This window comes from Aythya marila (assembly GCF_965140915.1).
Source record: "Aythya marila genome assembly, chromosome: 1".
Classification (NCBI taxonomy): Eukaryota; Metazoa; Chordata; class Aves; order Anseriformes; family Anatidae; genus Aythya; species Aythya marila.
Window position 1 is genome coordinate 12,082,163 of NC_139042.1, and position 24,315 is coordinate 12,106,477.

At 49.1% G+C, this 24,315-nt stretch overlaps 1 protein-coding gene across 1 annotated transcript in view; it reads right to left on the reverse strand.

Moving 5' to 3' along the window:
- MAML2 (mastermind like transcriptional coactivator 2) overlaps positions 1-24,315 on the reverse strand; it is a 207,149-nt gene that overhangs the window by 180,719 nt on the left and 2,115 nt on the right. The window lies entirely within an intron of this gene.

Sequence of the window (24,315 nt, forward strand, 5' to 3'; positions counted from 1 at the left end):
GAACTTAGACTCATGGCACAGCATCACCAAGCAGAGGGCATCAGTCTTCAACCTGCCCAGACAGGCAGAAGAGGAGTGAGCACGGACACAAGGGATGAGCTGAAATGCTTGAATCTCACCGGTGCTGGGATCCCAGGAGGGAATCCATGAGTGAGGCCGAGCCAACGGGGCTGCAATTTGGGGCTGCTGGCAGGCGGTGGGTTTGCTGGGGTGCAACACCAGCCCTGAAGGCTTTGGGCAGCCCTTAAGGTGATGCTTTGCTGGTGAAAGTGAGAGGGATGGGGACTGATCATCCCCTGGCAAGCCCAGGATGAAGAAGGGGGGAAAGTGGCCAAACCCCACCTTTTTTCCACCTCCTCCCGACTTCCTCTCGGCATGAGGTAGGATTGGGGCCAGAAGGCAAGAAAACTGTGATTTATGAGGAAAACCGAGGAGCTGCATGGACAGTCTGGCAAGAAATAAGTGGGATGAGAGAACAGAGATAACAACCTGCAAACGTTTCAAGGGTATAAAAAATAATCTGGAAGGCCAAGAATTTAGGGCCCATCTTCCACAAAGTGTTCAGCCTCCTTTAGCTGTTTGCATTGGCCTTTGTCTGGTACACAGAGAGAAAGGAGAGCTGGGCCCTCCTGAAGATCAGTTATGTGAGTGCAATGAGAGCTCGAAGCAGGAATGTGAATCTGGGAAAAGGCCCCCTGATGCTGTGATGCACGAGGCTATGGGATGGCATCCTGAGGAGGTTTCATAGCCTGGGCCTTTTAAAGCTGGACTGAAAAAAGTATTAGCAGGGAATCTGTGCTTCTGCAGGGAGAAAGGGAAGCTCTTTGCACCAGTAGGTGTTTTCCTCGCCGGCCTGAAACTTTTAATTATGCTGCGCAGGTTCACCCTCGGGCACGTTAGAGGAAAAAGAGCGTTTTCAGCCCGAACCCGCAGCTTCCCTGCCTCCCCGAGCTCTCCCCCATTTGCAAACAATTGCGAAGGTGGAAGAATTCAGCGAGCAGATGTAGCCTGCCCCCCTAGTCCCATCTGTTCACATCAGAAAACCACCACGCAATCTGGCACGGGGAGCGCTTGCCGCTCAAGATAGACTCTGGCCTGGGCTCGGGAGGGGAGAGGGAAGGGGGGGCCGGGGAGGGGCGGTGGCGGCGGGTCACAGGCGCTGCCAGCGCTGCGTGGGAAGCTCCAGCAGCATCTGCCAGCACCGCCGCTGCCTCAGGTCGGAGCGAGATCCTCCAGCAAGGTCTGTCAAAACACAAGGAGCCCGCATGGAGCGCGCTTCGTCTCCCTGCACACGCAGCATCCCACCGGCAGCAGCAGGAGGGGAGGGAGATCTGAATTTTGGGGATATGGGCACGGGAGGAGCGCTTCAACAATGCAGCGTTGGAGAGAAGAATGTAGTAAACGGGTGTTCAAATGTGCAGTGTGAAAAGCAGGGGATTAGGGGCTGCAGGCTGGACGTTTGCTTTCCTGCACTGCAAGTAGTTACCAAGGCACCCTTGAATGGGGTAAAATCCCAGTGATTTGGGGGCCTCGGGGTTGTGGGGTCCTGCTTCTCCCCTGCAAGTCTGACTCAGGGCGAGACCTTCTTACTATTCTCTTCCTGGCTCCCGGCTCCTCCTGCAGCCTCTCTGCTCGGCTGGAGCTGCTCCAACCCGCTCGGGAGCTGGCGAGGCAGCGGTGAGGTGATGGAGCTGCGGTGTGACAGCCACCGGCGCCGGGCAGGGAGCAGAGACGGCTCTGCCAGCCCCTGCTCCTCCCAAGCCTCCTCCTCCGTCTGCAGAAACAGGCTGACGGCGCTCTGCTCCTTCTCGAGGCTGTTTGCAGAGATGTGGATCGACGAGGCGTGCAGCTAGCGGCCAGGTATGCCCCTTTAGGCGAGTGTCCAGGCTACATTACAGCCCCAAGCCGCCCTCTGCTTCTCCCTACGACAGAAGTAGAGTAGGAGAAGCACGCACCAAGGTGCAACATTCATGATGAGAAACACACACAGCCTGCTTCGAAGCAAATAGAGGTGTAACATCAATGAAACACTGCAGCGTGGTTCCTCCCCCACTGCTGGCATAGCTCAGCCCCGCACACGTGAGCTCCCCAAATATTCATGGGAAAAGGCAAAGCCACGGTGCTCTTCTCCTACCGATAGCCGAGGTACAAACTCTGCTTTTAATTATTATTATTATTATTTTTGATTCATACATTTCCTTGCCTTGGTGTTTGGGGGTGCTTAATATCCTCTGGGAAAGATAAACATCAGTGATTATTTTAGGCCTGTATGACCTTGCTGAGGAGTAACATGACTCCGTGCAGGGCTGAGAGCAGACTTGGCAGAGCCTCGTTGTAAGGAAGTCTTCTATTGTGCAGACTTGCTTTGCCTGTGAAGCAATATGTTTTTTTGTCTTGCAGAGCGAAGCGCGGAGGGAAGGCTCAGCCTGCACCGAACTCTTGCAGCAAAGGACTGACTCATTTTCAGAAAATCAGGCAGGATCACAGGCGGAAGTAATAACTGGCCCTCGAAGCTGAGCACTTTAAAACCCTGCTCTTGGTTCACCCTCATGACGGCGAAGGAAGAAGACAGCAAACGACAGCGGAGGACACGGCACATTCTGTTCGGTTCTAATCGGCCTCTGATTTATGACACATTTCACTAAATCTTTATAAAAAAAACGCCCACCCTGACATCCCCGTCGATGTTTTCTTTCAAACCAACAAAGCAGCGTTTCAAATTCCTGACCACGTCTTGGTCGGCCAACAGCAGAGCCTCCTTTCCCTACCAACATGATTTGTTGTAGCTGAGAGTGGAGTAAAGCCGCGACAGCTGTAAATCTGCACTCTGCTCCTCCACGCAGCCCCGCTGCACCTGCAGGTGAGCTTTCGGTTTGAGGCTGAAACAAACAGCCCTCCCCGTAATGAATTTATTGGCTGTCACACGTCCCGACTACTGCAGGGCACTCGAGGCACGGATGGAGTTATGAACAAGGGGGGGGTTATTACCAAAGCAGCATAATGTAATTATTTTTAATGCTGCTTCCATCTAGTCTGTGGCTCCTTTTAAGGCCTCTGCAATTTTGCCAGGGAAGCCCTGGGCATTGTAACGGTGAGATCTTTTCTCCTTCCCTTCTCGCCTCCTGCTCCCTACATGCTCCATGTCCATCTGCACCTGCAGCTGCTGTTCCTGGGAATGTGTGCTGCAGCATCCCTTATCCCTCCTGCCCAGTCCTTAATAAAAAGTCACTCATTTGAGCTAAAGGAGTGTGGCTGTATTCATCCAAACTGTGTGCAACTTTCAGCACACAAGAAATGCAGGCCTGGTGCTGCCCTCACAGACTTTGGCAGTCTCTGCAACACCAGGAAGAAAGAATGTGGCAGGATGGAGATCCTGGGCCAACTTCTAAGCAGCAGTGCTACCAAGTAGTCATAGAATCAGTCACAGCATGGTTTGGGTTAGAAGAGACCTTAAAGCCCACCCAGCTCCACCCCCTGCCATGGGCAGGGACACCTCCCACCAGCCCAGGTTGCCCAAAGCCCCATCCAGCCTGGCCTTGAACACCTCCAGGGATGGGGCATCCACAGCTTCTCTGGGCAGCCTGGGACAGGGCCTCACCACTCTCTGACTGAAGAATTTCCTCCTTCTAGATCTAGATCTAGATCTAAATCTTCTCTTTTCTAGTTTAAAGCCATTCCCCCTTGTCCTGTCACTGCACCCCCTGACAAAGAGTCCCTCCCCAGCTTTCCTGTAGCCCCCTTTAGGTACTGGCAGGCTGCTGTAACGTCTCCCCGGAGCCTTCCCTTCCCCAGGCTGAACAACCCCAACTCCCTCAGCTTGTCTTCACAGGAGAGGTGCTCCAGCCCCTTGATCATCCTCATGGTCCTCCTCTAGACTCGTTCTAACACTTCCATGTCCTTTTTGTGCTGGGGGCCCCAGAGCTGAATGCAGGACTCCAGGTGGATCTCAGGATAGCAGAGCAGAGGGGAACAATCCCCTCTCTCACCTTGCTGGCCGCGCTACTTTTGGTGCAGCCCAGGGTATGGTTGGCTTTCTGGGCTGCAAGCACACATTGACAGCTCATGTTGAGCTTCTCATCAACCAAGCACAGCAGAAAGCAGTACCCAGGCCCCCAGGAGCTTCCAGCATATCCACTTCACAAACTTATCTTTGATGTCCCCTCCCCATTAGAGGTGATCCCAAGGAGGCAGAAGACCCCAGCTCCAGAAGGAAGGCACACTCCCACAGCTGTGTCGACATGCCACACGAGGCACTTTGCCTCTGCCTCCACAAACCTTCTGCCTTGCTGGGAATAAAGAAATACTGCAGGAGCTCACAGCAAAGCTTTTTGGGCATACTATCACCACCACCCTTGGCTGTAATTAGTCTCCTCCTAATTATGACCTTTCCTTCTTGCTTGATTAGCCTGAAGTGCTGCTACCTGGCAAAAAGTAAGGTATCAGTGAGAAGACGCCACCAAAACAACCTGAGAAGACTTCAGAGTGTACAGGAGCAGCTTTATACACCACGGCCTAATAAAAAAGCCATCAGGAGGAGGATACATCTAGGATTGAGGCAAGGTTATGGCTTCTCCCCAGCTGCTGCTCTGCAGCTCATGGGAGCCCGATGCAAACAGATCCTGCACCCTGGGACCAAGGGAAGGAGTACACACAGGTCTCCTGCCCACCTTACCCCAGTCCTGCCAGTTTTCATTCCCTAACACCTGCAGAAGAACACAAGGATCATTGATACCGGTACCTAGGGCTTGGAAATGGTATAAGCTAACAGAGCTGGCCCTGCTGTTGGACATTTCCTTAGCTGGGCCTGGCTCAATAGCTGCTAAAACCATTTCTCCCTCGGGGAAGGAAAATAAAACGGGAGCTCCGGAAGCTGACTTCCCAAATTTCTCTGCCACCACAGCGTGCATAACCTCAGGAAATTGCTGCTGCAGCTCATACCAGCCAGCTCCTCTCCAGCTAGTGGGAGAAAAGCTGAGAAATGTTAAGGCTCTCAGAGAAAGCAACATCAGTAGCCCTTTGGATGGAGCAGCACACAAAAGAATATGCATTTTCAAGATGTGGATCGGTTTAAGGATAAACACATTTGTGGATAGTTTCACTGTGCACTCAGCAGAAGTTCTTCCCTTGGAAGCCAGTGGTACAGCTGGGTCCAAGTGTCAGTAAGAAGCTCAGCCTTCACGCTCACCAACTGCTGAAAACAATCCCTTTATTTCATAAGACCTCACCGCTTTTAGGTCCATTTTCATCTGTCGTTTTCTTACTTTTGCTGCTGAAAAGACTTGGAAGAAATTACCCCCTGGGGTAAACCAGTGCACTGCAGCTGATATCAGTAGTGCTGAACCAGTTTGCACCAGCGGCAAATCTGGCCCCAGCCACACGAGAATCAGGAAGCTGAGGTTATAGAAAGGGTTATTTGCACTACAGGAATGAATGACAGAGCAGTTTCAGTTTCCTGTGTGAATGCACTTCTTGTGTCCCTCACTTTTGGTCTTTATCACACACTGCATCCCAAGCCCAGCAGGCTGCGAGGAACCATTAAAGATGTTGCAGAGCTCATTAAGCTGAGTGTCACTGAACACGTAGCTACCAGACCTCTGTGTGGAGGACATAGACTTCTGTACCAAAGCAGCAACGTCACAAAACAACCAGCAGTGAAGAGCAAAAGAGAAAAAAAAAAGGCAGGATAAAAGCAACCCTTCTGAGCAGGGCGGTAGCTTTAAAGCACCAACTGTCCAACCTCCTGGGGAAGTCCTCTGCTGGTGCAAACTGTCACAGCTCTATCAGACCTGGCTGTTTGCAGCAATTGCTTTGTCCCACCGTGTTTGGGACAGAAGGTTAGTCTGCTTCTCGTTGCAGCAGTGGTAAACTTCCTGAGATATCACAGCCCCCAAAGTATCTGGAAAATCAGTTCCCAAGACACATCCTGTTAAATGCAGCATGGGGGCAAGGGGTTCACAGACAAACCATGGCTGGATCCCATGGTGGTATCTAATCTTTAGTCCTTATCTAGATCCCAGTGAAATCACTAGGTGTTTCTGTCACTTTTCATGTCAGCAAGATCTGTCCCCAGCTTCCTGGTTAGAGCTCCCAGCTCGATCCCCAAGTAACGCTCTATCCCCAAATAATAACATCAGTGACTGTGACAATACACACAGGGTTTTTTTGTTTTGTTTTGTTTTGTTTGTTTTTTGTTTGTTTGTTTGTTTTTAGCTTTGAAAGTAATCAGGTGATACTGTTGGCTGCTGCTCAGAAGCAGTCCCATATTGCCAGAAGTTTTGCAAGATTCACCTCCTGAGTAAGATCACAGGAGGACTGCAAACATCAGATGTTTGTCACTGACTGCCACGGAGCCAAGATTTCCCTGGGTGTTCTCTGATCACATCCTAACGAAAGTCATTTGCCTTACCCTGCTCTTCTAGAAATCAGAGCTCTGCAAGATGGTAATTTATGGTGAATGTTTACAACACCTTTCCCTGAGCACTGTGTGTTAAAACAACATTCCTAGATGCATCTGCTAGAACACTGAGCAGTTAGGTAGGAAATTCTGATTTAAAAGAGAAAATCAGAGAACTACCTCCACAAGAGTAGTTTGCTATAGCAAATGATTTTTTGTCAATGTCAAGAAGCCCTGACAGCAAGAAGACTCCAGAGCACAACCCTGCCATTTCCCACCTGCTCAAACACACTCCTGGAAGAGGCTTGTGCTTCTGGATCAATTGAATATGACATGAGAACACGGCGCGGCAGCCAAGGTTGCAGGGAAAAGTCACCCTTCCAGCAAATAAAACAATGCAGCTGTGTTGTAATCCTTCAGAATAATCCTGACAACCTATACCTAGTCGCTGTACGCTCGGAGGGAATAAACTGCTTTGAGATCTGCCCATGGCAAGTGCTTTGCAAAAGGCACGCACTGCTATTAATTCCACCTCCAGGGAATAATGGCACTACTCAGAGTGTGGCAAGTTCAGTACGAGGATAGTTTTTTTGCTGGATCTGGGCCTTGATTCATTTTTTTCCCGTTTACACTATGTATTTACTTTTTGCACTTCATTCAGGATAGATAATGAAAACAGTATAGTCTGCTTCCACTTTTGTTTCTGGAACAGATCAAAGGCTTTAATGGACTCGGGCTCAGCAGAACTCTAAATGCTCCTTTCTGTACAGATACAGCCAATTAAAGAGCCCTGTCGGCTTCCAGGAGGATTACTTGAGATCTCATTATTTGCACTGCTCTGAATTCAGTCCTTAGAAGAGAGTGGACACATTCTGCCAAAAAATAAAGAAGGGAAAAAATATGGAAAATAGCAAAGGATTTTTTTGCATCTCCTGTATTTAATGCAATCAGCCTCAGCAAAGTGCACTGCACTCCTGCTCGTTAAAAAGGGCTCGTCCTTTTTGTTGTTGTTGTTGTTCCTGCCTTGGAATCGCTACAGAGGGATAAAGTTCTGCACGGCTCGCTCACTCGCACAGTTGTAATAAGTCAGAGCAGGCTGGCTCCCTGCCCACCACAACACAAACTCCCCTCAAGTCTCCAGCTTTTCCATGGCAACCCCACAGTCACCAACACAGCAAACAATCGCTGCAGCCCCTGCCTGTCTCCCCTCGTAGCGCGGAGAAGGAGAGCATTGCACCCAGCCCCTGGACCTGGGCTCATTATCGGGCTTGAAAGGAAGCAGTGGCTGAGATCCCAATCCCCTCCGCACACAGCTTTAGGTGAGATCAAGAGGAAAAAGCACCGAAATGGTCAGCACAGCTCGGTGTACTTTTGCTTAAAGGAAAAGGTTGTTGCTGTGTGTACAAGACGTGAAAACCAGAAGGTGTGAGCATCGCTGAGCCTGCCCAGGCTGCAAACAGCATCATAAAGCGAGGCTCTGAGGCTTGCATTGCCCCACGATGTCCGAGGGCCTGATCCTTGCTGTGTCTTCTGCCAGGCCTGGATTTTGGGGGCTGACAGCAGCCTGAGGATGCTGCGGACAGGACCGTCCCCAGCTCTACTCATGATCCTCACGGTGAAGGAGCAGTAGCAGTGCTGGGGCCTGACGTGCCACTGCTTCGCGTTGGCATCCTCCACACCTGTGCAAATAAGGGCCAGGAGCAGGACTGAACCCCACCGTCCCCATCTGGTAGCATTTTACTCCCTTTGAACAGCTTCGTAAGACCTCACAAGCTGCAAGGCAATAGAAAGTGAAGCCCAGAAGGCCCCAAAAGCCTTACTTAAAGTGAGGGCTCGTGGTTTTCAAGCTGTGGTCTGCAGACCCTTGAGGGTTTGAGGGCTGCTTCCGAAGGGTCTGTGAAAGCTAAGTCTGGAAAGGAAGTCAACGGCCTTGAGGCTTAAACTAGTTACAAGCAAACCTTCATCTGCACTGGAGAACTTTTAGAGGATCTACAATTTGTAAAAGGCTGAAAGGCATGTTCACAGGCACACTTTTATAGCCCATCGTAGACATGTCAAGAACCTGCTCCGTGAAAGGAAAGTTACCCTGTTATGGGATAATGTCAGAGCACGTACAACAGCATGAGTATGGGAAGTCTGCTGCCATTAAACCTCACCAGCACAAATTCAGCAGTGGATATAGTTTTCCGGGCTTAAGGAATATTATAATTTGTTTGGAATATGCTTTTGCTGGTTTAACTTTGAGGGCCTCGTTAAAGTAAAAGGCTTTGTAGGCTGGAAATACCACAGGCAGGCTCACTTCTTGTGGACAAAGTAGAATTTTGAAGGTAAATTGGCCCCAAAACAGCCATTTCCAATTCAAATCCCGATGCAAAATAAAACATGTCTTTAAGGCTTTAAAAAATTATTTAGCTATTTTTATAACATTTGAAAAAATGATTTCTCTGGAAAAAGTTCAAAATGCAAATAATACACCGAGTACTGAGGCTTAAGTGGAGGCTTAGGTAACAGCGTGCTTCCAGCATGCCTGGTGTCCCAGCGAGCCTGCCCAAAGGTACAAACCTTCCCCTGGACCAGTGACCCGAGGGTGTCAGTCTCCGTGGCAAAATCCCACCAGTGTTCCTCTTTCTTTGCTGGCACATGTGTGACTGAGGCACTGCGGGCCATGGTTCCTTGTGCAGAGGGTTTGAAGGCTGCCTCGGTCCAGGATGACCTGTGGGTGAGTTCGTCCATCTTTCGGGGAAAATGGTGGAAGCAGAAAGCACGGGAAGGATTTTGGAGCATTACCAGCAGCACCTCAATTACATGGGTTTTAGTCCCAGTGAGTGCAGAACTGCTCTAAAGCACACCCTCAGCCAGATTTAACCCGCTCAGAAGGTTAAGAGACTCAGTTAGAAACTTTCTGATGTGGACAGCAAGTGCTTTAATCAAGAGGGTGAGCTTTCTACACATGGCTCAGGTCGGAGCTGCAGCTGCTCCCGCAAGCTGGATACCCTTAACTAATGCTGAGTTTAACTCTCCTTGACATCAACATTACTTTGCATGATGCCCGAAGTGTGATGAGGTCCTACTGATACGTCCAATGCCATTTTGAGATTGCTTCACCCCGGCTGCTGGATGACATCTGCACAGCACAGGTGCCAAAATACAACCCGCTGGCCGGGGTGTGTTATGCATTCGTTTCTGTGGCTCATCCGCAGAGGAAATGAGTCTCTCAGCTGCTACCCTAAAAAAGCTGGTTCTGCAGCCCACACTATGATAGCTCATAAATTTAATTCTAGAGGTCCCTGACCTCTAGAGTTTGGTGGTGGTGGAAGCAGCGGTTAGCACACAAGTCTCTGTGTGTTAACTTGAACAAGGATGCAGAAAGAAAAGAGGAGGTTATCTTCTGTTTATGTACTGATGACCTGAACAAAGCCAGTCAACCCAGGCTGAGTTCTGCTACAAAAATTGTTTTCAATATGATTTTTCCTTAGCTTTAGAACATAAAATTTCATTTTAGGCTTGGTTCTGGTTTCTTCAGTGGACACATGACCACTCTCTCTTCTGTGAGCAGCTGTCATCAGCTCAGCCACAGTGCCTGCTGCAGACACAACACTCAACTCCCTCCTGGGACTCAGGGAACTGCATGATGCACTTCCACGGCAGCCTCAGAACCTACAAATCCTACAGACCCAGAAGAGTAATACGGAGCTTTGCGTTAATCTCCCTCAGCTGCGGGTAAGCTCCTGTCGGTAGGCTCGGGAGCCTAAGGGGAGCCGTGACATTCCCCCCTCTCTCCTTCGTGGGCCGCTGGCGGTGGCTACAGACATGCACCAGGATGTGAGCCCCAAGGGGACGTCTCAGCTGGAGATCAGATTGGATTCCACAAGAGCAAAGATCAAATGGCTTTTTAACCAGCTGAAATTTCAGCCTTGTTGCTATTGGTACAGATTCTGTCCTTTCTTTCATCCAAAAATCATGAGTTCACGTACAAAACCGAAGGGTCCTGCCCTAGCCAAAGGTCTACGTGTTCACCTTCTGCTTTGTACCCAACCACTCCAGGACCCGTCACCTCGCACAGAAAGTGTCCCTTGCCACTAGCCACAGCAACCCCAGGGCCCACTTGCTGACGAATAACCACATCTTCTGCCTGCCTGTGCCTGCTGCTGCGTGGCTCATCCTGGCTCCTGCAGAAAGTCTTGACACCGCAGTATCCCCTACCTGTGAGGGCAGGGAGCTTTCTGCGTGGCTTCCCGTAGCTCCACTGCTCATTTCTGATGCTGTGTCCTAGGAGGGCAGTCCCCCATTTGAGTCACTGTTTAGGAATTACTTGCTGTGTAAAGCATCTTCCTCAGCACTTACTCAACCGGAGTTTCTGCTGCAGTGTAGCTAGGCAGCCCTTTGCCTCAGTAGCCAAGAGGAAATGCTGGAAGTGTTTCTGTGGTGCAAAAGCAGACACAAAAAATGGGGAGGGAGATTGGATTAACCGGGGTATCCTAACTATGGTCTACTGAGGGGTGCCACCAGTAAAACGAAGTGGAGACAAACACTGCCAGTAACTCTGTCTCACTCCCATCAGGCAAACCGAGTGAAATCCAAGGGTGCAGAAACCACAGGATTTGTTCAGAAAGATAATCTCATTAATAGTGCTCCTGCATAGAATGATCAGAGGTATTACTGACATCTGTGGCCTTGCATTTGCATTTTGCTGCGAATCCCTCCAAGACACAGGAAACCTTTCAACAACTCATTCCCAGGCTCCAGATCTCATGCTTCCCGGCCCTGAACAGGCTGAGCCACCAGGTCCCGACCACACAACGCCGTCGGGACACAGCGAAACGAGGTTTGGTTTTTGCAGCACCCAGAGCCCTGCTGGTCAAGCTCTTTTAACCTTTGCTCAGCGTTAACTCTCAGCTTTGCCTCTCTGCCTTGTGCTTTTACCAATACCCCAATCTCCTTCCTGTCATTCCTCGATAACAAGGTAATAAATGCAGTAAGGATACTGATAGGGTAGATTAGATAAGAGAGGCTCATGGGAGAGTCTGGCCAGCACGGTTGATCATACAGAACTTCACTGTGGCTCGCTACAGGCAGCTTTGCTTTGCTTTCAGGTGCATGGCTCCTGCAGTTTTGCACCTTTACAGCCCATTTTGGGAGCCCAGAGCCCTGGCAGGCAGATCCACACCATGATGCAGCTCTGGACTCCCCCCAGAGCACTTGCAGCTGGTTGGTGCCAATGGGAAAGGGTTGGGAGGCAGGGAAAAATGATGGGGAAAAAGAGATGAAAAAGCCTGATTTGAGCAGATGAAGTGTCGTAGGAGAAGGAAGGCCACAGCTTTTAGACACGTGAATGTTTTGTGCTAGGGCTCATAAAACATGAGATTGGGCCACTTGGAGCTTGTTTCACTGCTGCTGTGGAGCGTGGACAAATTGGATCAGTGTCTGTTTTTTTTTTTTTTTGAAAGAGGAATCCTCCTTAAAAGGATCATTATCCTGCCCTGTACTGATTTGCTTTCCTATTCCCAGAGTAATTTTGAAGCTTCCTTTGCTAACATGTCATATTCTTGTACAGGGAAATGTTCAGGCACTGACAGCAAAATTTCCCTCTCCTCCTTTGCCCTTCAGCTCTGCTTCTGCCCTCGGCTCATGATGCTGGCCTCTGACATGAAGCTGAGACCGATGGTTACCACATGTGCCTGGAAGCCCAGGTGTCCCAGGACCCAGCAAGGACCAAGCATCGGTGAGAAACAGCCCGAGAGAATGAATTTGGGCATTAGCACTGGATTTCCTGGTGGGGACCTGCCTGTGTGTGGTATGCCTAGAGTTCTGTGCAGGTAAATCCTTTTTAAATACATGATTGCCTTCATTTTTTAAAATGTATGTTCAGCAAATAAGAAAAAAAAATAGAGGAAAAGCAGAAACGGTGACAGATCAGAAGAAGGTAATGATAAAATAATGACCCAGCCTTCAGTGAAGGAGCAGTACTTACATCATCGGCAAGAAAAGAGACTGGACTGTCTCTTACCAGTGCAGTTTGGGATTTTTCCTAGACCACACACGCTAGCAAGGGAGGAAGCAGGCCTTTTACATTTGTTCCCTTGCATTTCTAACTTTCACAGAAATGACAAGGCCTGTCTTTATACAAGGCGTTTCAAAGTAGTGCCTTTGCTGTACGGCAAGCCAAAATGTCATGTTAGTACCACATTTCAGAAAGTAAATAGGTAACTACTTCTTAGGCAAATAGGAGGGATACTTTGACCTCTGGAACCGAATGGTGACTCACGGAGGTGCTGATGTCACACGGTTGCTTTTGGTGAGAAATGGCTCCCGTCTGTGTTCTTGACTCAGGCAAAATCTCCCAGGGATAAATTTTCCAAAGCACTCCAGAGATTTTAGGCTGTGATCCAAAACTCCAATTAGGTGCCCAGTTCCCACTGGTATCAGTTCAATACAGGAAAGATTAGATACCTCGATGTTATAAGCCAAGAAGATTTGGACTCCAAATCTTTGCTCCCAGATTGATCCAGTGCTGGATGCAGGAGAGGAATCCAAGGGTACAACACAGAGAAACACTGTTAACTTAGCATGAACATTTCCTTTCTAAGATTTAATTGCTCTTCATTTAATTGTAATTTCTTTAAATGATCTTCACATAAGCATGCAACACAAGCACATTAAAAAACATTACAGTGGCATGTAGGCATCATCACTACTAAAATGTACTTAGAGCTCAGAAACACTCAGAGCATGAGTCAAAATGTATGAGATGACCAGGAGAGCCTCCACATTTCCTGCCCTGCCCACAACACCCTGTCCTATTCATTATGATGCATTAAGAACACAAAGCAGTGCACATACCTCTGCTCTTAAAAGTTTGGTATACTCTTAATTACTTGTTGAAGTAATTAAGGATGTGTTCTCCAATATGGGGTCCCAGTTCAGCAAGCAGCACTCTAACTGAGAAGCATTTAAGCATGTTTAAGCATATTCTTCAAGTATTTTCCTGAAGGGGAGCCTGAGCATTCACAACTGCACGCCCAGTGCATGAGCACCCACTGCCTGCAGTGACTGGCCACCGAGCCCACTAACGTGCTGTCAGCTCACAGTTTTTGCTCTAGGTTTCCTGTGATAGTGATGCAGGAGCTTTGAGCCCATCCTTTAGAAACCTAAGGAGAGAGCAGACTCGTGGTTATCAGAATTCCAGCTGAAGCAGAGAGGCGGTGAGAGGGAAGACGAGGAGCACATGTGGAAGCCATGTGTTCAGCATCTCTCTCTTAGCCTGGCCCTCTGGCCCTTTCTTCCAGGCGAGGAAAACAGCACGAAGCAGTCAGGAGCAGGAAAGGAGAGAAGGGAGGGGGATAACCCAGGTGAGAGGGAGGAGGAAAAGCTAATAGGGCTGGGGAGTGGAGGAGGGGGCGGCAGGGAAGGACTTTGCTAGGGAAAGGAAATGTGTGTGACTCCTGTGACCAAAGCGAGTGGCATGAGGCCGTGCTGGAGTCCTGCTGACCCATGCTGTGCTCAGATGACGGGCTGGGAGACCCAAGCACAGACAGTATGTCCTCAGAGCGGGCCACATAAAGGGCTGTTTCCTTAACACACCGGTCACCCAAATGCAGTCGCCCTTCACGGGTTTGGCCATACACACGCACGCCCAGCGCAGCAGTGAGGGGGTTACCCACCTCAGTAGCCATCCTGGCTCTGCCAGGGCCCCTCAGACGTATTGTGTAGGGTACAGATGTATGTTAGAGGCCTTACACATGGTCGGTATATATAGAAACTTTTAGAAGTACCTACTGTTTACTCAACGGACTGGATTAACTTCTGTGGAGCTATTCTGGTCCACCTGTAAATACACGGCCTGAAAGGCCTTATGAAAAGCAGTCACTGTGCGTTGGCAAGTGGCACTTCTGAAAACCTGAATATCCCGAGCATGAATGCTGGGGTTTTGTTTTGTTTTTTAAGTACCCACCATGACAGGATCGCGTTATGCAACTGCTGGGTGCCAATTTTTATTTTATTTTTTCCAAAGCTCTTTCCCCACCCCCCCCATGGTCCCCTGGGGCTAAACGAGCGTGTGCTAAATTTTCGGTACAAACCGCTGCTGGGAATCGCCCCGCTCCTGACGCCTGCACTCAGAGGAACAGCGAGGTCTGCGTGGCGAGCGGCCAAAGCCATGAGCGGGGAGAGACTGCAGCACTCCCAGCCCTGCTCACACAAGAGCCCTACAGATGTCAGCCCAGGTGTGCCTACCGGTGTTTTTTGGCTGCTGAGGGTGACACATGCAGCATCCGAAGGGCTCCAACAGCGAGGGCTGAGCATGGGCTGAGGACAGTGCTTGTGCTGTGCTCTCAGGTTCGGCATGGGCACCGACAGCAGACTGTGCCTTCAGGTTGCCCCAGGCAGGGCATGACTTGCAGGATGGTCTAGATGGCCCAGAGGGGTGGCCCCGAATAACTTAGCCTGGAATCGGTCATTATCTCTGGTCTGTAAACTCACGGCTTTGACGGAAAGCAAGGAGTTTGTGGTAAAAGGGAGGAAAAAAAAAAAGCAAGGGAGGCAGGGGGATGGGGACAGAGTGTGTTTGCAGCTGCTGGCCATCAGATTTCAACTCAATCAACAAGACTGAGTTCCAGCTCCCGAGAAAGAGAGCTTTTGATGACATATTGACACAGCCTGAACTACAGCGGTCCAAGCGGCAGCGCTGTAATTATAAGGATTATATTTAATACTGCACTTGGAAGTGAAGGTCTGAAACACTGTTGACTCTCCCTCTCCTTAAAAGCTGGCCAAAATCTGTCCTAGGAGCCATCATGGCAATGCACGAAGTTGGTAGGAAAAAAGAAATATAGGAACTCGAATCATTACGAAAGCGGATCGTGTGGCTAGCAGATCAGGTCTGCTAGGAGCTGTGCAGTGAGGAGGGAAAATGAACGTGAAAGGAAGGGCGACTGGATTTGTAGGAAAAATTGAAAGTAGTATTTAAAAGTATAGAATTAACTGTGTTAAGGAAATAAGTCAATTGACAATTAATATGCTACTTGCTCTTGAATTCAGCTTTATTTTGGTAGTACATAGCGGGCTTCAGCCAGGCTGAGGCCTGTTTGTTGAACAAAGACCAAACCCTGGAAATACTTCTAGACTTGCTTAATTCTACACATCTTGATTTCAGCGTGATTACCCATGTGTGCACAATTAGGCACACGCATAACTATTTCCGGGAACCGGGCCATAGAGGTAAGCAGCCCAGTGCTGAGGACCAAGAGTATCTAGCTCAGAAGGACACGGAATCAAAAGCTCTTGGAGAAGCAGAGTGAATGAACTTCTCCGGAAAACAGAATAATTGACTACAAACTGGCATAATCTACAGAAATAAAGAACGTAATCCTGCATTAGGCTGATGTTCCACAGTGCCACATCCATAGTATTTCCCACAAACTGTTTCGGGAGAGGCCAATCAGATCAGAATTAACATTAGAAAGCTCAGATGTTGAGATACTACAGCAGTGAGGGAAAGGGAACAGGAAGAAAGGGGAGAGAGGGAAAGGAAAGGAAAGGAAAGGAAAGGAAAGGAAAGGAAAGGAAAGGAAAGGAAAGGAAAGGAAAGGAAAGGAAAGGAAAGGAAAGGAAAGGAAAGGAAAGGAAAGGAAAGGAAAGGAAAGGAAAGGAAAGGAAAGGAAAGGAAAGGAAAGGAAAGGAAAGGAAAGGAAAGGAAATTGGGAGTGTCTGGAGATGGTTTCTAAAGCAACAGAACCCTAAATAAATGGTCTGATTTTCCAAAGTGAAAAACATAAACTGAACAGCCCATGCAGCTTTTTCGCCAACTGTCACTGGGGTGGCATTTCTGAAATCTGGTGGAATGACTCATCTCAAAACAACAACTGTTGCCAACAAGGTCTTTCCTCCAGGTCTAGTTATTTGAATGAGAGAGCTGTAAAGAACAAAATAAACAGAAAAGTCAGAGGCAAATCCTTGTCATGGGGTTCAGCTCTGAAGCTTCCTCCGAAGCCATCCACTCTCCGAGGAGCCTTCCCAGCCCGCTGAGCAGGAACGCAGGTGACCCTCTGCGTCAAGAAAGGCATTGGCCCTGTTGTAACGAACCCCTTGCTAATTAAAAGAAATTCGTCATACTGCACCTAGCAACCTCCTCTCACACCACACATCCGTACGGCATGCATCCTCCTGAGCCCTTCTGCCCTCCCCGTTAGAGATTTCTCAGGATGGCAAACATGACACCAACAGGTAGCATGGTGCTGGAAGGGCTTGAGACAGACACCCCTGAATTCAGCGGGAGCAGAATTAAACACACATCAGCCCAGCTACGCACCCGTCTTTGGCTAGTACAAAACACGACAAATTCAAAGACGCCTGCTGAAGCAGTGTTGTTTTGCTGAATAATTTATATCCCTGAGACCTCTGAAAATGAGCAGCATACACTTCAGCGCTGCAATAGCTATTCAGTGGAGACAGTGCACATTGTGTTCGGGAAGCTCATTGCTTAAACGCTGTTGCCATGACTATAAGAAAGTGATTATACTATTGTTTACAAGAGACTCTCGATAACTCATTACCACCCTAACCAGAGTTTTGCCTCCAGTCAAAAATTTGGGGAGGAAAAAAAAAAATCTCATAGGTATAATTAACTTTGTGATCAAGATAACTCCATTTAGAGACTTTGAAAATTGAACACATCTTACAGTGAGGAATTAAAATAAGTAAGAATTACAAGTGACTCTGCACTGTTGACTCTCTGCTTTTCTGACTGTTTAATTAGTTCATTGGTAAATTCCACAGAGAAGAAAAGTCCTGCTAACTAAATAACTGTTGTAACTCGTTTTCAAGGAAGAAATGATTTATAGGGTAAGTGCCGATGTAGGAGTTAACTGTGATGAGTAACTCTGTAAAATAAGCCACTTTGTACACAACGTAAGGAGAAAAAGGCTTTAAAAATCTGAGTAAGAGTAAATGTTTGGGATTATGAAATTATGGCTTTCCACTGTCCTGGAATGAAATCAATACCTAGAGCACTCAGTTCTGAATCCCCTAGTGCTCATGTCCCGTACACGACCTCTTTATCTCAATAGTGTGCTGATGATCAATAGTTTCCAAAAATGAGAAGTTGCTCTGAAGCTGTCGGAAAGTCTTCCTCACATTTCCTATGGCCAGTAACAGGCCGCAGAACACAAAGCGAGGGGATGATTAATAGAGCGCTGGACTAGGAGTCAGGAAATCTGGGCTCTGTTCCCAGCTCTGCCACTGACCTGCCGTTTGACCTTGGGCAAGACACTTGACCTTTCTGTGCTTCTGTTCCTCTTTCCATTCTTTGTCTATCTTGTCTCCCGAGGCCCTAAGGTATGCAGGGAAGGGCACGGTTCTCACTGGGTGTTTGTGTAACACCTACGGTGGGGAGGTGCCTGAAGAGCTCTGTAATAACGCCAGGGTACCACAGCGACGGCTGTTGCACAACGGCGTGTTTTGTTTCAAAGCAGAGTAGCCAAGATGAAACTTCTTGGGGTTTCATCTGCACGTCCAGGATCTTACCGTCTCTTTCAGTCAGCGTCAGGCTCGGGCAGCAGGTACACGGCTTTGCAAGAGCTGCTTCCTCGCTGTGCCTTCATGCTGATTTCTAACTGGTTCTAATTTCTCTGCACCTCGATTCAGCTGGGCTTAAAAGCACATCACAACAAATGAGTGGCACAGATAAAAATAGCTACGGGAGCCATTTCTGAACAAAAGGAATTTTGTCAGGGAAATGGCAACACCTGTGCGTGAAGCCAGGGGCATGATGTATTTACAAATTAAATCAATTTATATATAATTCCTCACTAACTGTGTTGGAATTTTGTGCTTGTTCATGTTATTTGATTAAGAACTACTTCTGAGCCTTCCTCCCACCCTGAGCCATAGACACAAACCTTCCCCTATTACTACAGGATCGTTCTCCTAGCAAATGGGAGGCAGCATATGCAGGACAAAGCGGCTCCCACCTGCTACTTACTGCTGGGGTGCAGCTGCAGCCTCACCAGAAAGCAGATGACTTCGGTATACGCTCTCAGTTCCAGTCCCACTCTGCACCCGGTCTGCTGGAGCATCAAATGCACGCAGTGCTCGGACGCAGCCGACTTAATTGGGAGACTAATTTGAGCACAAACTGATGCAGAATGAAGAGCAAGTGAAGCAAGAAAATATGAAGCATAAGAAGCACTGCCACATCTTGCACTTTCATTGTGAGTCTGGGGCAACACGCTGCCTCAAATAAAAACCCAGCCGGGAGTCACATCATTATGTAAAAGACTCATTTGAGTTTACGTTTCCAGTCCTCATACCTGTGGGACAAAGGCTGAAAAGGTGATTGGAGTGCACCTCAAAGGCTCAAAACACAAAAGTCAAATAAGAAGAATCCATCAACTCATATACATTGCCTGCAGCTTTGCCAAAGCAAACGTTCAGATATCCTGTCTCAGGCTCCATCAATAATGAACTTGGCTTCTAAGCCATAAAACTCACCATCAGATCTCAATGCGCTTTACAAAGGTGATAAATAGTATTTTTCATAGAGGAAACTGAGGTTTATGGAAGTGAAATACCAGGAGTAATCTGCTGAACAGATCCTAGACTCCGAGTAGAAACACTGGGGTTTTAGTTTACTGTGTGCTCACCTAAGAACTTTTGCTTGAGAGTTGTAAGTGCTTTGCGCTAGGTTTTAGTGTTGGCACTTCAGTAGAGTTATGGATTACTACCTGCATCTACGAATACTTTGGAAGAACTTGACAAGGTATGACCAGTTCACAGGTTGGCTCTCAGGTGGCTATGGGAGGCTTCTCATGGGAAATCTGGGGTGTAAATAGTTTGTGCTTTCATCTAAAAAGAATAAAAAATAAATTAAAAAATAGTCTCTTAATACTGTTAAGTTGAACAAGTGATCCACATTTCAGTTGGCACCAATTCCTTCTTTTCTGCAGCCAAGACCACTGCCTCTATCCCAATGCTCTGGCAGCTGGAGCAGGCTGCCAGCTTCCAGCAATGCCTACACCACACCTGAGGTGCAGCACACATGGGGCAACGGGGATATTACCCCTCCCAAAGGTGTCAAGGGGACCGTGGTGGAGCCCTTCTTTTCAGTAATTAGACACGGGTGAGGTTTCAGTTTCATCAGCTCGCAGGCTTGATAAGAAAGGCAGACTACAACTGGCCTCTGAAGATGGTATCTTGGTAGGAAGGACCGTTGCCAGCAGTTAAGAAGAGGAAGAGAAGCATGTTATGGTCTTTCTGAACCTGCTAACTGACTAACCTAGCTGTGGGGTTTTTTGGTCACTGCAAGCTAACCGAAGACCACATACACCTTCTGCAGGCAGTGCTCATTGCCAGGAGAGAAGAAATAGGAGCGAGATAAGTCAAAGTTTCAGCAATGCAGCTTCTGGGTCTGACTCAGACACACCTTTCTAAGCTTCAGATTTTCCCACAGAGCGACTTAACATTTCTGCTGGAGTCACATTTCTCAGTAGAGAAGAAACAGGAGCTGTTTCACCGTCCTTCGTCGTGGTGCTATGCTCAGGGGACTCAATCTGAGCACTGCAGGAGATGTGAGAGCAGGATCAGAGGACGAGCTGTACTAGTCGGGGAAGTTAAGGAGCCATGGGTTGGCCTTGGAGACCTCGTCACCTCCAGGCAAGCTGTTTACAAGCTGCTCACTGTCTACAGAAACTTTGGTGGCGGAAACAGTCTGTTAGACAGTTTCAGAATGGCAGAGACTTTCATTAAATGCATTCGGAGGCTAAAAAGCTTCAAAGTAAACGACTTGGCTGGAGAATTAGGGCTGAAAAGGCTCCTAAACTAGCAGACACTTAACAAGTTCACTGGCTGAACTTCTCATTAAATGATAACCTTTACACAGCCCCCGGCGTGTCTCCTTGGTGTTGGTGCCGAGAACGTTCTCGGAGCCAAGGGGGACTGAGATGTTCAGGGGTGCCCAGGTCCGTCCTGCCCCAATGGCTCCCAGCAGGCAGCAAGGCCTGGGACAGCAAATCAAAGTTTTCGACCCACAAAAAGCATCGTGACTCATTTCGTCTGTCTCGGCTACAGAAACCGTCTCTATCCCTCAGAAGCCCCAGGCAGCGCTCTGCCACCTCACGCACAGAACGTTTCGTCGTGTGGCACCGAGCTTGGTTCATCAAAAAGGTCCCAGCCCACTTTCGAGGAACAGGTCTGTGCTGCAGTCCCCTCTTGTTCCCCGCACCCTAACACCGCTGCACCTGATCACCTTGTCCTGTTTGCTTTGAAAGAGCTTCCCAAAGCTGCGTGCATCCAGACCAGAAAATGACACAACTTTGCAGGGCTCCCTGGCAGGCCAGCAGCAAGCCGGCAGTCCAAACCTCAGCAAGTACAGCACAGATCATTAAAAAAAAGTTATTAGGAAACAATGCCAGGGTTTCTACACTCATTTAAAGGATCTCCACACACAGCAACCACCTAAATCAAAGTTTTACAAGCAAAACTTGGCTCTCGGCACCAGCCGGGCAGCCCTGTCTCCCAGGGATGTCCTCAGGGGACTGAGACAAACCCATGGCTATTCCAGATTTGGACTGCTGTTGATGAGAATTTAGGGGAGCAGGGGGAATTAGTCCATTTCCCTCTTCCTCGGCTACACCATCTTTGCAGGACTGTTTTCCCTTTTTTTTTTTTCACCTGCTTGCGGACTACATCTGGGGACCAGGCCGCGTTCGCAGTCATCCTTATGAGCACAGAAAATAATAACAATCCTTCCAACAATAAATCCAGCGCGACTTGGAGAGGGATAAAAGCCGAACGAGTCACCTGGGACTGGTGACAAACAGCACTTAACACACTCGGAGGAAGACATCGGCCACCAGGGTGACGGCTGCAGCGGAACAACCTGAGCAGAATAACACAGTGATGCCTGTGAAAGCGAGCTCCTCGCTTGCACGGGGTGAAATGAACACTGCTCAGCCCATGGCAGAGGAACGAAGGGAAGGAAGGGCCGCTGGGGATTTGTGACTGCAGAACTTTGGTCTCACCAGTTCAACGCTTAACCCGCTGAGGAATGCCCTCCAGAGCTAACTGTTTATATATAACACAAAGAATATAAACAGCTAAGTGCTGGAGGGCACATATATACATGCAGATATATGTATAAAAGACGGGATATTTTCTGTTCCACTCTGCACCATGAAAAGTAACACCACCAGATAAATAAACACATGTCAGCTCGTGGGAAATGCAGGGAGGCAGAAAGCACAAAAGCTTTCCTAGCCGTGTCCAGAAGAATAAATTTCTCTTTCACATGCACCCGCACCCAGCAGTCCAGCTCAAAAATCTGGCCTCCACTCTCCAAGGAGGAAATGCTGCTGCCAAGGCTGCTTGCTCAAAAATCAAAGTAACGCTGCCAAACTGAGCCCAAACCCAACCCCACCAAAAACGCTCTTCTGCTGGTTTTAAACTGTCGGCTGGGGACAGATAATTATCAAATAATGGTATCAACAGCATCAGATTATCACTTCAGACCCTTTGATATGTTCAAGCGAACGCTGTTTCAAATGTTATCGAGTCTCAAATATTTACTCTGGAGTCCAACCGAGCAAACGACCCATCCTGTGCCACTGAACGTGGCAGGCGCGCTCCTAACAGGAGCAGTGGGATCTGCAGAGCAAAGGAAACAACCCAGCTATTTTCAGCAGAGGAAGCGTGGGGACAGTCTTGGATTTTGCAGAACAAAGAGCGCCCTGATAGCCAGAACTCCCCGGAGAGAGCCAGGGCTGCCTCCACGCTTGTCTGTGTGTGGAGCTCTTTTTATACTGGTGGAGCTACAGCAAGGCAGGTGGAGCTTTGCAGTCCCCCCGTGGAGTCAGAGAGGTGTCAAATCTCACATCCTCAGTGTGAGACTCGCACAAACGCTCTCGTCTTGTGCCTCCTCGTGCCAGAGCTGTACCTCCCACGACCGATGCTCAGAACCGCTATGTTCCAGGACCCCACGCACCCCCGATCTGCCATCTGCTCCGAGCAAAAAGGCTGAAATTAGAGCAATAACCACTGGCGCAAGCAAGTCTTCTGCTGGATTTCCCCTTGGGGAACACCCCCAGAGGATGGATTCTGCTGTCTTAGAGATGGCTCTTCCACATCTATTTATAGTGCACAGGGCAACTTACTCTGCCCCATCCTTCCACTTTCAAGTGCCCTTGGGATAACTGGCAGAGCAAATTCCTCCTCTGCCTATGGCCAGAACAAAGCAAGACCCTGTCATTATCCTGGCCCATCACCGCCCTCTGAGTTTTCAAGAAGAGGAGCACAACGCTGGGCTACCTGCTGCCCGACCCTCAGCCACTCCAATTCACCCCACTCAGACACAGTGTGGTTTCCCTTGCCTTTTCAGCACATGCAACGATGTCCTAAGTTGTGCTCGGTAAGGGGAACATGTGCCTCCATCACGCAGAGACGTGACTTTGGACCGATGCCTTTCTCTGCTCCTTAATTAGGCAGCCCTACCGAAGCAGCGAATGCAGCATGCCTGTGCCGAGCACAGAGTGGGAGGATCAGCGATGTGCAGCGATACCATTACAGCAGCGCTGCCTCATGAGCCAGCGCTTCTTCGGTGTCAAAACACGGTCCGGGGCCCCAGATGTCACGTTTGGTGAAGTCACGTACCTTGTCAGCAGGACTGCCGAGCGCGAGCACGCAAAACCGAGGGGGACTTTGTCAGCGAGGGGGATGCCCTCACCCAAATGCACTCGTGTTTGGAGCTGTCGGGGAGGTGAGGCAGCGTGCAAGGTGGAACGGGGGCAGTGTCCAGCAAAGAGCGGGTTTAGGATCTCAAGTGAAACACGGACAACCTCCCTGCACTGCAAAGATGAAAACCTTTCGGTATTTTCGTTGGAGTTGTTTCATTTAGCTGTTTCGAACAGCTGCCTCCAGCTATTTCATAATAATAGTAACAACTAGTAAAGAACCAAAACAAAACAAAACAAAACAAAAAGCACACGGGCCTGTTCCCTGACTTCAGATGTTCCCTGACTTCAGAAAGCAGAGTTTGCTGGGATGTACGTTATTATGCAAAATCTTTTTTTTTCTTTTTTCTTTGAGACAATCACAAAGCGTTTCATTAGTACACACTGGAAAAATAAGATAATGGCTTTCTTGATTGCGATGGGAGATTTGCCCTGAGCACCGAGCCAGGCCAAAGCACCCCACTGTCATCAGGTTCACCCCTCACATCGCCGCCCTCCCAAACGGAGCCGCAGCCCCCAGCGCCAGGAGTGCTGAGAGGGGAGAAAATAACCACCAGGGTCCCATTTTAGAATACGCCAAGCACTGAGAAGGACAGGTTTCTGTCGGGAAGGGAGGGAGCAGTCTATTTTGGGCCACTCGAACAGCAGCCATGGGCCTATCAGGGGGCAGTCGCTCCTCGTAATGTTTCGCGTGTGTGCACATGCTGGAAGGACGCTGGAGGGAAAGGCAGAAAGCCTGGTACACGAGCGGCTTGTCATGAAGTAACAGGAGGCAAGGCTCTGCCTCCCAGCCACCTCCAGAGCAACTTGGAAAAGGTCAACGTGCCATCCGCAGGGTGCGGAAAACTTGTAATTTCTCCCTGGGAAACACAACGGGTGACAGTAACGAACCAACCCTCACCGGTGGGGCTCACGGGTGCGAGATGGAGCTTCAGGAGCTCTGCTTGCACGAGCACTTGTCCACCTCAGGGATCATAAAGCCATGTATGCCAGGGGCACCTGCACGTGGTGCTCACCACTGCCTGCCCACCTGCAGCACAAGAGGCACAAAACGAGAGCGCAATGCCTGAGGTGTGAAGCCGTGGGCACGGCTCTGAGCGTGAGCTGTAGTTTAACGCCACCTTACACCGCTGCTCGGGGACAAGCCGAGGCAGCTTGAAGCCCCCAGAGCCCTTCCAGGCACCAGGGGCGTCACCACCATGG